Here is a 12,948-nt window from a genome sequence, read left to right as displayed (position 1 = left end):
TAGGGATCATACTTTCACTAGTGGACACTCTCAACAATGACACCATAATTGAATACATAGATATTATCTCTTCACTACGCTACTCTGAACCACTCTCCGGTTTGATAACAAACACAAATTCACTGCGTAGGACGACATAAGCATTCCTTAAAGTTCGCATTCGTAATCTATGGACGCCCCACGCTGTTACTTTGAGCATACAAACATGGTACTAACTAGACACCACAATTCGTAAGTATTTATGTAAATTAAGCTTAAGAAACAAACACGGTGTCCACACTGTCACCTTCACACCGCTAGACAAGGTGTCCGCAGATATCACATAATAAAACCACTTGAGTAGCACAATAGTTGAAGAATAACATCTACTTATTTAACTAGATTACAAACCTCATGATCACATAAAGATCATACATGGAGAGATAGATAGACCACATAGCTACCGGTAAAGTCCTCAGCCTCGGGGGAGAACTACTCACTCCTCATCATGGGAGTCAGCGACGGCGATGGAGATGGAGGTGTAGTCGATGGAGATGGCTCCGGGGGCAATTCCCCATCTTGACAGGGTGCCGGAATAGAGACTTCTGTCCCCCGGATCTTGTCTTCGACGGTGGCAGAGCTACCAAACTTTTCATGGATGGAGGCTAGTGTTTCAGGGTTTTTGCGTTGGGAGGCATTTATAGGCGGAAGGGCGAGGTCGGTTGAGGCCAGGGGGCCCCAAACTACCCCTAGGCGCGGCCAGGGCCTGGGCCGCACCTAGGGCCTGTGTGGCCGCCTCGTGACTCCCCTTCATCTCTCCTATGGATTCCATCTTCGCTCCGGGGAAAATAGGAACTTTGGCTTTTGTTTCGTCCAATTCCGAGAATATATCCTGTACAACTTTTCTGAACTGCAAAACAACGGAAAACAGGGAACTGGCACTGTGGTATCTTGTAAATAGGTTAGTTCTGGAAAATGCATAAAAGTGCCACGAAGTGTAAATAAAACATATATTAATTGGTGTAAAACAAGAATGGAGAATCAAAAATCATATAGGACAAGGGCGAAGCATACATGGGACTTCGGTGCCATGGCTCATACGTCCGCAAACAGACGTACAAGACTAAGGTATGTCTCTCTAAATATATATTTAGACTTGTGACGATGTAGCTAACCCACACAACTGGCTCCAAGGTTACAAAAATGCTATCGAAATTGCCGATGGCAACAACTTAGTCGTAGTGAGATACCTCCCGGTTATGCTCACCATTACAGCTAAGACATGGATCGACACTTTGCCAAAAGAATCCATCAACAATTGGAGCGATATAAAGGACGCCTTCTAACGTGGGGGTACCATGGAAATGCCCATACGTTATGGACTTGGGCTTTAGGGGCGCTGGTGGATTTATCAGCATGCAAACAAACAACACACGGGACACGATTTCCTTAACTTCAAGCCCCAGACCGAAAATCCTATGAGCTGCTTGTGTTGGGAATTCGTAGCAGAAAATAAAAAATGTAACTAACGCAATCCGGTTGCCTAGATCTATCTAGGAGTAATGCAGTAATGGAGATAGTTTCGGTGATGTACCCTCGTACATCGAAAGCTGTTAACATTCCGCTAGAACATGGTTGATGTAGTCATACTTCGTCGCCAACCTAGGGTCAAGTAGAATTCATCTTGTACCACCATGATTACCGCTAGTGCAGAAACTCGTAGTTTCGCACACATACGGTGCTCAATGACGCTCCAGCCTCAGATCCAGCTAAGGTTGCGGAAGAAGATCTTCTGGATCCGAATCCCGACAGTGCTCATGTGTGCATTATGACTTTCTCATTATGAATTTTTGTTTTGTCTCCTGGACTTTCACTTACTTTTTCATGCACATCGGAAAAAATACGCTCTTATGAAAGTCGGACTTTCTAACCAAACCATCAATGTAGATATTTAATGACAATGCATCCAATGCCACTTCAATGTCTAACCATGTTTCCCTCAACTTATAGCTTTCCATTAGTGCGAGATTTCCAATCTTCTAGGCTAGTACAACTTTCACTAGTACAAAAACTTATTGTCAAGTTTACCGTCCTTCACAGATTTTAGAAAATATTCTCAGTTCTCACCACTAAAAATACAAATTTTAAAACTATGTTCAATGATTGACTCAGAAATCACTTCGGAATATATTCTTCAAACTAAGCTTGGGTCACATTATGTCATATAAACAACATGGTTTAATGATAGAACCTTAGCTCTGAGGCATAAGGGAATGTAGCACATTCCTTTTTATCTCATGTAACCATTGTCGTAGCATCGAGTTCAACTCAACGCTCCACCTAGATATAACAGTAAGAACTCTTTCTTGGCTTGTTCTATTCTGAACTCCTTCAGAATCCTCTCTACGAAAATATTTTGACTTGATGTCTATTTACACATATTGGTCCATCTCGATAGACCTTTTAATGTTCTTGATTTTCAACTTCATTCATAGAATATTTACTATCTTAAATAATCATAATTACCACTTATGGATGATGTCTACACACTCTTCTATTCTTATAGGTAGTGTTGGCCTCAAACTGCAGAGGTTTGTAGAACAGCAGCAAGTTTCTCTTAAGTGGATCACCCAAGGTTTATCAAACTCAGGGAGGTAGAGGTCAAAGATATCCCTCTCAAGCACCCCTGCAATTACGATACAAGAAGTCACTTCTGTCCGCAACACACCCAATACACTTGTCACATGAATAGGTGCACTAGTTCGGAGAAGAGATAGTGAAATACAAGTAATATGGATGATTATGAGTGGTAATTGCAATCTGAAATAAAAATGGCAGCAGGCAAACATGTAGCAGAACTTGTTGTAAACGGTGTTTCAACGCTTCGAAAAAAGGCCTAGGGATCATACTTTCACTAGTGGACACTCTCAACAATGACACCATAATTGAATACATAGATATTATCTCTTCACTACGCTACTCTGAACCACTCTCCGGTTTGATAACGAACACAAATTCACTGCGTAGGACGACATAAGCATTCCTTAAAGTTCGCATTCGTAATCTATGGACGCCCCACGCTGTTACTTTGAGCATACAAACATGGTACTAGCTAGACACCACAATTCGTAAGTATTTATGTAAATTAAGCTTAAGAAACAAACACGGTGTGCACACTGTCACCTTCACACCGCTAGACAAGGTGTCCGCAGATATCACATAATAAAACCACTTGAGTAGCACAATAGTTGAAGAATAACATCTACTTATTCAACTAGATTACAAACCTCATGATCACATAAAGATCATACATGGAGAGATAGATAGACCACATAGCTACCGGTAAAGTCCTCAGCCTCGGGGGAGAACTACTCACTCCTCATCATGGGAGTCAGCGACGGCGATGGAGATGGAGGTGTAGTCAATGGAGATGGCTCCGGGGGCAATTCCCCATCTTGACAGGGTGCCGGAATAGAGACTTCTGTCCCCCGGATCTTGTCTTCGATGGTGGCGGAGCTACCGAACTTTTCATGGATGGAGGCTAGTGTTTCAGGGTTTTTGCGTTGGGAGGCATTTATAGGCGGAAGGGCGAGGTCGGTTGAGGCCAGGGGGCCCCAAACTACCCCTAGGCGCGGCCAGGGCCTGGGCCGCACCTAGGGCCTGTGTGGCCGCCTCGTGACTCCCCTTCATCTCTCCTATGGATTCCATCTTCGCTCCGGGGAAAATAGGAACTTTGGCTTTTGTTTCGTCCAATTCCGAGAATATATCCTGTACAACTTTTCTGAACTGCAAAACAACGGAAAACAGGGAACTGGCACTGTGGCATCTTGTAAATAGGTTAGTTCTGGAAAATGCATAAAAGTGCCACGAAGTGTAAATAAAACATATATTAATTGGTGTAAAACAAGAATGGAGAATCAAAAATCATATAGGACAAGGGCGAAGCATACATGGGACTTCGGTGCCATGGCTCATACGTCCGCAAACAGACGTACAAGACTAAGTTATGTCTCTCTAAATATATATTTAGACTTATGACGATGTAGCTAACCCACACAACTGGCTCCAAGGTTACAAAAATGCTATCGAAATTGCCGATGGCAACAACTTAGTCGTAGTGAGATACCTCCCGATTATGCTCACCATTACAGCTAAGACATGGATCGACACTTTGCCAAAAGAATCCATCAACAATTGGAGCGATATAAAGGACGCCTTCTGACGTGGGGGTACTAACTAGACACCACAATTCATAAGTATTTATGTAAATTAAGCTTAAGAAACAAACACGGTGTGCACACTGTCACCTTCACACCGCTAGACAAGGTGTCCGCAGATATCACATAATAAAACCACTTGAGTAGCACAATAGTTGAAGAATAACATCTACTTATTCAACTAGATTACAAAGCTCATGATCCCATAAAGATCATACATGGAGAGATAGATAGACCACATAGCTACCGGTAAAGTCCCCAGCCTCGGGGGAGAACTACTCACTCCTCATCATGGGAGTCAGCAATGGCGATGGAGATGGCGGTGTGGTCAATGGAGATGGCTCCGGGGGAAATTCCCCATCTCGGCAGGGTGCCGAAATAGAGACTTCTGTCCCCCGGATATTGTCTTCGGCGGCGGTGGAGCTACATAACTTTTCGTGGACGGAGGCTGGTGTTTTAGGGTTTTTGCATCGGGGGGCATTTATAGGCGGAAGGGCGAGGTCGGTGGAGGCTGATACATCTCCGACGTATCGATAATTTCTTATGTTCCATGCCACATTATTGATGATATCTACATGTTTTATGCACACTTTATGTCATATTTATGCGTTTTTCGGAACTAACCTATTGACGAGATGCCGAAAGGCCAGTTGCTGTTTTCTGCTGTTTTTGGTTTCAGAAATCCTAGTAAGGAAATATTTTCGGAATCGGACGAAATCAACACCGGAGATCTTATAATTTCAGGAAGCTTCCAGAGCACCGGAGAAAAGTCAGAGGGGAGCCAGGGGGGCCCCACCCCACAGGGCGGCGTGGCCCAGGGGGGGGGCGCGCCCCCCTATTGTGTGGGCACCCCGTGGCCCCTCCGACTCCGCCTCTTCGCCTATTTAATCGTCCTTGACCTAAAACCTCGACCCCGTTCGACGAAACCAGAGAAAACCATCCAGAGCCGCCGCCATCGCGAAACTCCAATTCGGGGGACAGAAGTCTCTGTTCCGGCACCCTGCCGGGACGGGGAATTGCCCCCGGAGTCATCTCCACCGCCGTCTCCACCGCCATCTTCACCTCCATCGCTGTCTCCATGATGAGGAGGGAGTAATTCACCCCCGGGGCTGAGGGCTCCGCTATAGCTATGTGGTTCATCTCTCTCTTTATGTGATCTAGTTGAATATCATCTATGTGCTACTCTAGAGATGTTATTAAAGTACTCTATTCCTCCTGCGCGGTGTAATTGTGACAGTGTGTGCATCGTGTAGTACTTGGCGTGGGGTATGATTGTGATCTCTTGTAGATTATGAAGTTAACTATTGCTATGTTAGTATTGATATGATCTATGCCTCCTTCATAGTGTGATGGTGACAGTGTGCATGCTATGTTAGTTCTCGATGTAATTGTGTTGATCTATCTTACACTCTAAGGTTATTTAAATATGAATATCAAATATTGTGGAGCTTGTTAACTCCGGCTTTGAGGGTTCGTGTAATCCTACACAATTAGTGGTGTTCATCATCCAACAAGAGGGTGTAGAGTAGTCCTATTATGTGATCATTGTTGAGAGTGTCCACTAGTGAAAGCAGGATCCCTGGGCCTTGCTTCCAAGCATCGAATCTCCGTTTGTTTACTGTTTTGTTGCATGTTTACTCGCTGCCATATTTTATTCAGATTACTATTACCACTCATACTCATCCGTATTACTTGCATCTCACTATCTCTTCGCCGAACTAGTGCACCTATACATCTGACAAGTGTATTTGGTGTGTTGGGGACACAAGAGACTTCTTGCTTTGTGGTTGCAGGGTTGCTTGAGAGGGATATCTTTGACCTCTTCCTCCCTGAGTTCGATAAACCTTGGGTGATCCACTTAAGGGAAACTTGCTGCTGTTCTACGAACCTCTGCTCTTGGAGGCCCAACACTGTCTACAAGAATAGAAGCTCCCGTAGACATCAAGCACTTTTCTGGCGCCGTTGCCGGGGAGGAAAGGTAAAAGGCACTCATACTCCGGTTCCTGTGTAATGCTTTTCTCGGGCGCCATTGTGTGTGTGCTCGAAGCTATTTCCTTTAGATCCTGCAATTGCATCTTTTTGTTTCTTGTTTACACTAGTTAGGCATAATGGACAACAATGAGCTTCTTATTTTATTTCCTAAGTTAAGACATGAATTGTGTGATGCGAAAATTAAAGAACCTATGGAACCTCATTTGCATGCTAGTAGCAATGTTATTGGTATGAACGCAATCACTGCTAATGCTATGGATAAGTCTAAGCTTGGGGAAGCTAGTTTCTGTGATCTTTTTAGCTTCCCATCTTTAGGGGAGAAAATTTGTTCTGATAATGCTTTATCTCCCATATGCGATAACTCTAATGATGCTTGTGATATTTTAAATCCACCAACTTCAAGTACTGCTTTCAAGATACCCATGAAAATTATTGAACGTGTTATTGATAACCGCTATAAAGGGGATGGAACTGTCCATCCTGGAGATCATTTACTGTTTTTGCATGAATTATGCGGGTTATTCAAATGTGCAGGTATCTCTATGGATGAAGTAAGGAAGAAGTTATTCTCTTTTTCGCTGTCTGGTAAAGCGGCGCATTGGTATAAATTGTTGAAGAATAGTCATTCTCTTGGTTGGGAGGAAATTGTACCTCTCTTTTATTCTAAATTTTATCCTCCTCATGAAGTGCATATTGACAGGAATTATATCTATAACTTTTATCCTCGTGATGGAGAGAGTATTTCCCAAGCATGGGGGAGATTGAAGTCACTAATGCTCAAATGTCCCATTCATGAGCTTCCCCGTAATGTTATTATTAACAATTTTTATGCGAGGCTTTCAGGACAACACAAGGACTATCTGGATACCTGTTCGGAGGGATCTTTCACAAGCAAGGAGGTTGAAGCTAAGTGGGATCTTCTTGATCGGATTGAGGAGAATGCTAAAGGATGGGAGAACAACAAAGGTGAAGAGTCAGGTATAAATTATGATTATGAATGCATTGAAGCTTTTATGGATACTGATAAATTTCGAAATATGAGTGCTACTTATGGTCTTGACTCTCAAGTTGCTGCAAATCTTTATAAAGCCTTTGCTTCTCATTTTGAATTGCCTAAGAAGAATTTTGATAAGTATCATGAACCTTTTAAAGAGGCTTGCATGAAGAATGAAATTGTTGTTAATAATTGCAATAAGCATGCTCAAACTCCTAAGAATGCTATTTCTTATAAGCATGTTAATTTTTGTGGAATGCATAGACCCTGTGGAATTAATCAAATCGAAGATGAATATTGTATCCACCATATGAATGAAAAAATAGAAAGTGGTCTAGAGCTCTAGATGATCTTGGTAAAAAAGTTTGTGCTAGTTATCCTTTTATTTGTGAACTTTGTCATAAAGTGGGTCATTTTAATTTTCAATGCTCCTCCAATGATAATTCGCACCCCATGAGTGCTGCAAATTTGTATTGTAATGATGAAATTACTCCTAATCAGCATGATGAACTTACTTTATTTCTGTGGTGTGAAGAGTTATCAAGAAAAATCTCTTTGTTACATATGAGTGATCTTGATATTGATGATGTCCTGCATGGGTGTTTTTCTTATTGCATTGATAATAGACATACAAATACTTACATACAAAATATTTTAGAAGATGACACCTTGCCAAAATATGATAGGACCGCTGTGTGTTTTGAACTAATTAATGAAAAGGAGGAATCCTCCCAAGTTTCTTCTATTGTTTCTGAAAGTAAATCAGGTTATGCGGACAAGCCACCCTTCAAGCCTCTTCCTCCTAAAGAAGGGAACGAGGAGAAGGAAGCGAAGAAGAAGAAGAAGAAGAAGGGAACGAAGAAGAAGAAGAAGAAGAAGAAGAAGGAGAATAAAAAGAAAGAGGTAACGGCATATCCCCGCGTGAATGAGATAACGCTAGGTAACCGTAAGTATGTTGCTCCTAATGATTATTATGATAATGAATCTGAATACGATGATCTTCCTATGCTCTTTACATACATTAGTGATCATGATTTGAATGAGCACACTACTTTTGATATTGCAAATATCTGGGAAACTAATTCTGAAAATGAGGATGATAATAATTACCATAGTATCAGTGCTATCTATGCTTCCTCCCATAATGATATAGAAAGCTCTAAGCTTGGGGAAGAGGTGTTTGAAAATCCTTTTGCTACTGATCATTATGTGTTTGATACATCTCCTTCTAATAACAATGATGGTATGGACACAGATAAACCGACTGTGAAAGATAACTATTCTATTTCTTATGATGACACTGTGCCTCCGACCTTTGATGATTATTATAAAGAATGCTATGATATAGGTTATAACTATCCTTATGAAACTTGTCATAGTCATGATTGGATTACCAAAAATAATTCCCTTAATATGCAACTTGTTTACCATGTTCAAATTCTTGATGATAATCTTGCTGCAATTACTATTAATGAGAATAACTCTTCTTATGCCAAAATTAATGATACTTCTATGCATATGAACCATGATAAGAATGTTTTAAGTGATGGGTATATTGTGGATTTCATCAATGATGCTACTGAAAGTTATTATGAGAGAGGGAAACATGGTTATAGGCATCTTAATAACATTAAGTTTCCCCTCTTTATGTTGAGAATCTTGAAGTTACTCGTGTTTTATCCTCTTATGCTTGTCACTTTGTTCTTCATGAATTCATTTGTGTACAAGATTCCTTTTCATAGGAAGCATGTTAGACTTAAATGTGTTTTGAATTTACCTCTTGATGCTCTCTTTTTGCTTCAAATACTATTTCTTGCGAGTGCATCATTAAAACTGCTGAGCCCATCTTAATGGCTATAAAGAAAGAACTTCTTGGGAGATAACCCATTAGTTTATTTTGCTACAGTAACTTTGTTTTATATTTGTGTCTTGGAAGTTGCGGAAATTCAATTCGGCTCCCGGGTGCGTATGCACCCTCTATCAAAAAATCATATTTGAAAATGTCGAAAAATTTTAACAAATTTTTTTACATGTACATCTTCGTAATATATGTTCGTTCGTCAAGTTTCACGAAATACCAATATTTTTTGTGGTCTGATGTCTACGTTCCCCCTCCTTTCCTGTAGACAGTGTTGGGCCTCCAAGAGCAGAGGTTTGTAGAACAGCAGCAAGTTTTCCCTTAAGTGGATCACCCAAGGTTTATCGAACTCAGGGAGGAAGAGGTCAAAGATATCCCTCTCATGCAACCCTGCAACCACAAAGCAAGAAGTCTCTTGTGTCCCCAACACACCTAATAGGTGCACTAGTTCGGCGAAGAGATAGTGAAATACAGGTGGTATGAATAAGTATGAGCAGTAGCAACGGTGCGTAAAATAGCTTGGCGTGTAGTTGATGGTAGTAGTATTGCAGCAGTAGTAACACAAGAAACAAGAAACAAGCAAATAGTAACTCAGCAGTATTTAGGAACAAGGCCTAGGGATTACACTTTCACTAGTGGACACTCTCAACATTGATCACATAACAGAATAGATAAATGCATACTCTACACTCTTGTTGGATGATGAACGCATTGCGTAGGATTACACGAACCCTCAATGCCGGAGTTAACAAGCTCCACAATTTGTTCATATTTAAGTAACCTTATAGTGTAAGATAGATCAATACAACTAAACCAAGTACTAACATAGCATGCACACTGTCACCTTCATGCATATGTAGGAGGAATAGATCACATCAATATTATCATAGCAATAGTTAACTTCATAATCTACAGGAGATCATGATCATAGCATAAACCAAGTACTAACACGGTGCACACACTGTCACCTTTACACACGTGCAGGAGGAATAGAACTACTTTAATAACATTGCTAGAGTAGCACATAGATAGTAGTGATACAAACTCATATGAATCTCAATCATGTAAAGCAGCTCATGAGATTATTGTATTGAGGTACATGGGAGAGAGATGAACCACATAGCTACAGCGGAGCCCTCAGCCTCGGGGGTGGATTACTCCCTCCTCATCATGGAGGCAGCGATGGCGGTGAAGATGGCGGTGGAGACGGCGGTGGAGATGGCTCCGGGGGCAATTCCCCGTCCGGCAGGGTGCCGGAACAGAGAGTTCTGTCCCCCGAATTGGAGTTTCGCGATGGCGGCGGCGCCCGGAGTCTTTCTCTCGAGTTTCGTCAATTGATGCTTGCATTTTTAGGTCGAAAGGGCTTTTATAGGCGAAGAGGCGGCGCAGGGGGCACACAGGGCGCCACACCCTAGGCCGGCGCGGCCTAGGCCTGGCCCGCGCCGCCATGTGGTGTGGTGGCCCCCTGGCCCCTCTCCAACTCTTCTTCGGTGTTCTGGACGCTTCCGGGAAAAATAGGAGGTTTGGCGTTGATTTCGTCCAATTCCGAGAATATTGCCCGAACAGCCTTTCTGGAACCAAAAACAGCAGAAAACAGAATCGGCACTGTGGCATCTTGTTAATAGGTTAGTTCCGGAAAATGCATGAAAATGATATAAAGTGTGAACAAAACATGTTGGTATTGTCATAAAACAAGCATGGAACATCGGAAATTATAGATACGTTGGAGACGTATCAGCATCCCCAAGCTTAGTTCCTACTCGTCCTCGAGTAGGTAAACGATAAAAGATAATTTCTGAGGTGACATGCTACCAACATAATCTTAATCATACCATTGTAAAGCATATGAGATGAATGCAGCGATTCGAAGCAATGTAAATGCAATGAGTAAACAAGTGAATCATATAGCAAAGACTTTTCATGAATAGTACTTTCAAGACAAGCATCAATAAGTCTTGCATAAGAGTTACTCATAAAGCAATAAATTCATAGTAGAGACATTGAAGCAACACAATGGAAGATTAAGTTTCAGCGGTTGCTTTCAACTTGTAACATGTATATCTCATGGATAGTTGTCAATGCAAAGCAATATAACAAATGCAATAAGCAAGTATATAAGAATCAATGCACAGTTCACACAAATGTTTGCTTCTTGAGGTGGAGAAAGATAGGTGAACTGACTCAACAATAAAAGTAAAAGAATGGTCCTTCAAAGAGGAAAGCATCGATTGCTATATTTGTGCTAGAGCTTTTATTTTGAAAACATGAAACAATTTTGTCAACGGTAGTAATAAAGCATATGTATCATGTAAATTATATCTTACAAGTTGCAAGCCTCATGCATAGTATACTAATAGTGCCCGCACCTTGTCCTAATTAGCTTGGACTACCGGATCATCACAATGCACATGTTTTAACCAAGTGTCACAAAGGGGTACCTCTATGCCGCCTGTACAAAGGTCTAAGGAGAAAGCTCGCATTGGATTTCTCGCTATTGATTATTCTCAACTTAGACATCCATACCGGGACAACATAGACAACAGATAATGGACTCCTCTTTTATGCATAAGCATGTAACAACAATTAATAATTTTCTCATATGAGATTGAGGATATATGTCCAAAACTGAAACTTCCACCATGGATCATGGCTTTAGTTAGCGGCCCAATGTTCTTCTCTAACAATATGCATGCTTAACCATAGGGTGGTAGATCTCTCTTACTTCAGACAAGACGGACATGCATAGCAACTCACATGAAATTCAACAATGAATAGTTGATGGCGTCCCCAGTGAACATGGTTATCACACAACAAGCAACTTAATAAGAGATAAAGTGCATAATTACATATTCAATACCACAATAGTTTTTAAGCTATTTGTCCCATGAGCTATATATTGCAAAGGTGAATGATGGAATTTTAAAGGTAGCACTCAAGCAATTTACTTTGGAATGGCGGAAAATACCATGTAGTAGGTAGGTATGGTGGACACAAATGGCATAGTGTTGTTTGGCTCAAGGATTTGGATGCATGAGAAGTATTCCCTCTCGATACAAGGTTTAGGCTAGCAAGGTTGTTTGAAGCAAACACAAGCACGAACTAGTACAGCAAAACTCACATAAAAGACATATTACAAGCATTATAAAACTATACATCGTCTTCCTTGTTGTTCAAACATCTTACTAGAAAATATCTAGACTCTAGAGAAACCACTCATGCAAACCCAAATTTTAACAAGCTCTATGTATTTCCTCACTAATGGGTGCAAGGTATATGATGCAAGAGCTTAAACAAGAGCACAACAATTGCCAAGTATCACATTATTCAAGACATCACACCAATTTCTACATGTAGCATTTTCCAATTCCAACCATATAATAATTTAACGAAGCAGTTTCAACCTTCGCCATGAATGTTATGAGCTAAGAACACATGTGTTCATATGAACCAGCGGAGCGTGTCTCTCTCCCACACAAGCATTTATTCAAACACAAACAAAAACAAAAGCATACAGACGCTCCAAGTAAAGCACATAAGATATGACCGAATAAAAATATAGTTTCAAGAGAAGGAACCTGATAATTTGTCGATGAAGAAGGGGATGCCTTGGGCATCCCCAAGCTTAGACGCTTGAGTCTTCTTGAAATATGCAGGGATGAACCACCGGGGCATCCCCAAGCTTAGAGCTTTCACTCTTCTTGATCATAGTATATCATCCTCCTTTCTTGACCCTTGAAAACTTCCTCCACACCAAACTCGAAACAACTCATTAGAGGGTTAGTGCACAATAAAAATTAACATATTCAGAGGTGACACAATCATTCTTAACACTTCTGGACATTGCATAATGCTACTGGACATTAGTGGATCAAAGAAATTCATCCAACATAGCAAAAGAGGCAATGCGA

This window comes from Lolium perenne, chromosome 6, assembly GCF_019359855.2.
Source record: "Lolium perenne isolate Kyuss_39 chromosome 6, Kyuss_2.0, whole genome shotgun sequence".
NCBI lineage: Eukaryota > Viridiplantae > Streptophyta > Magnoliopsida > Poales > Poaceae > Lolium > Lolium perenne.
The sequence above is the reverse complement of the archived record's forward strand: the minus strand, read 5'-3'. Positions refer to the sequence as shown.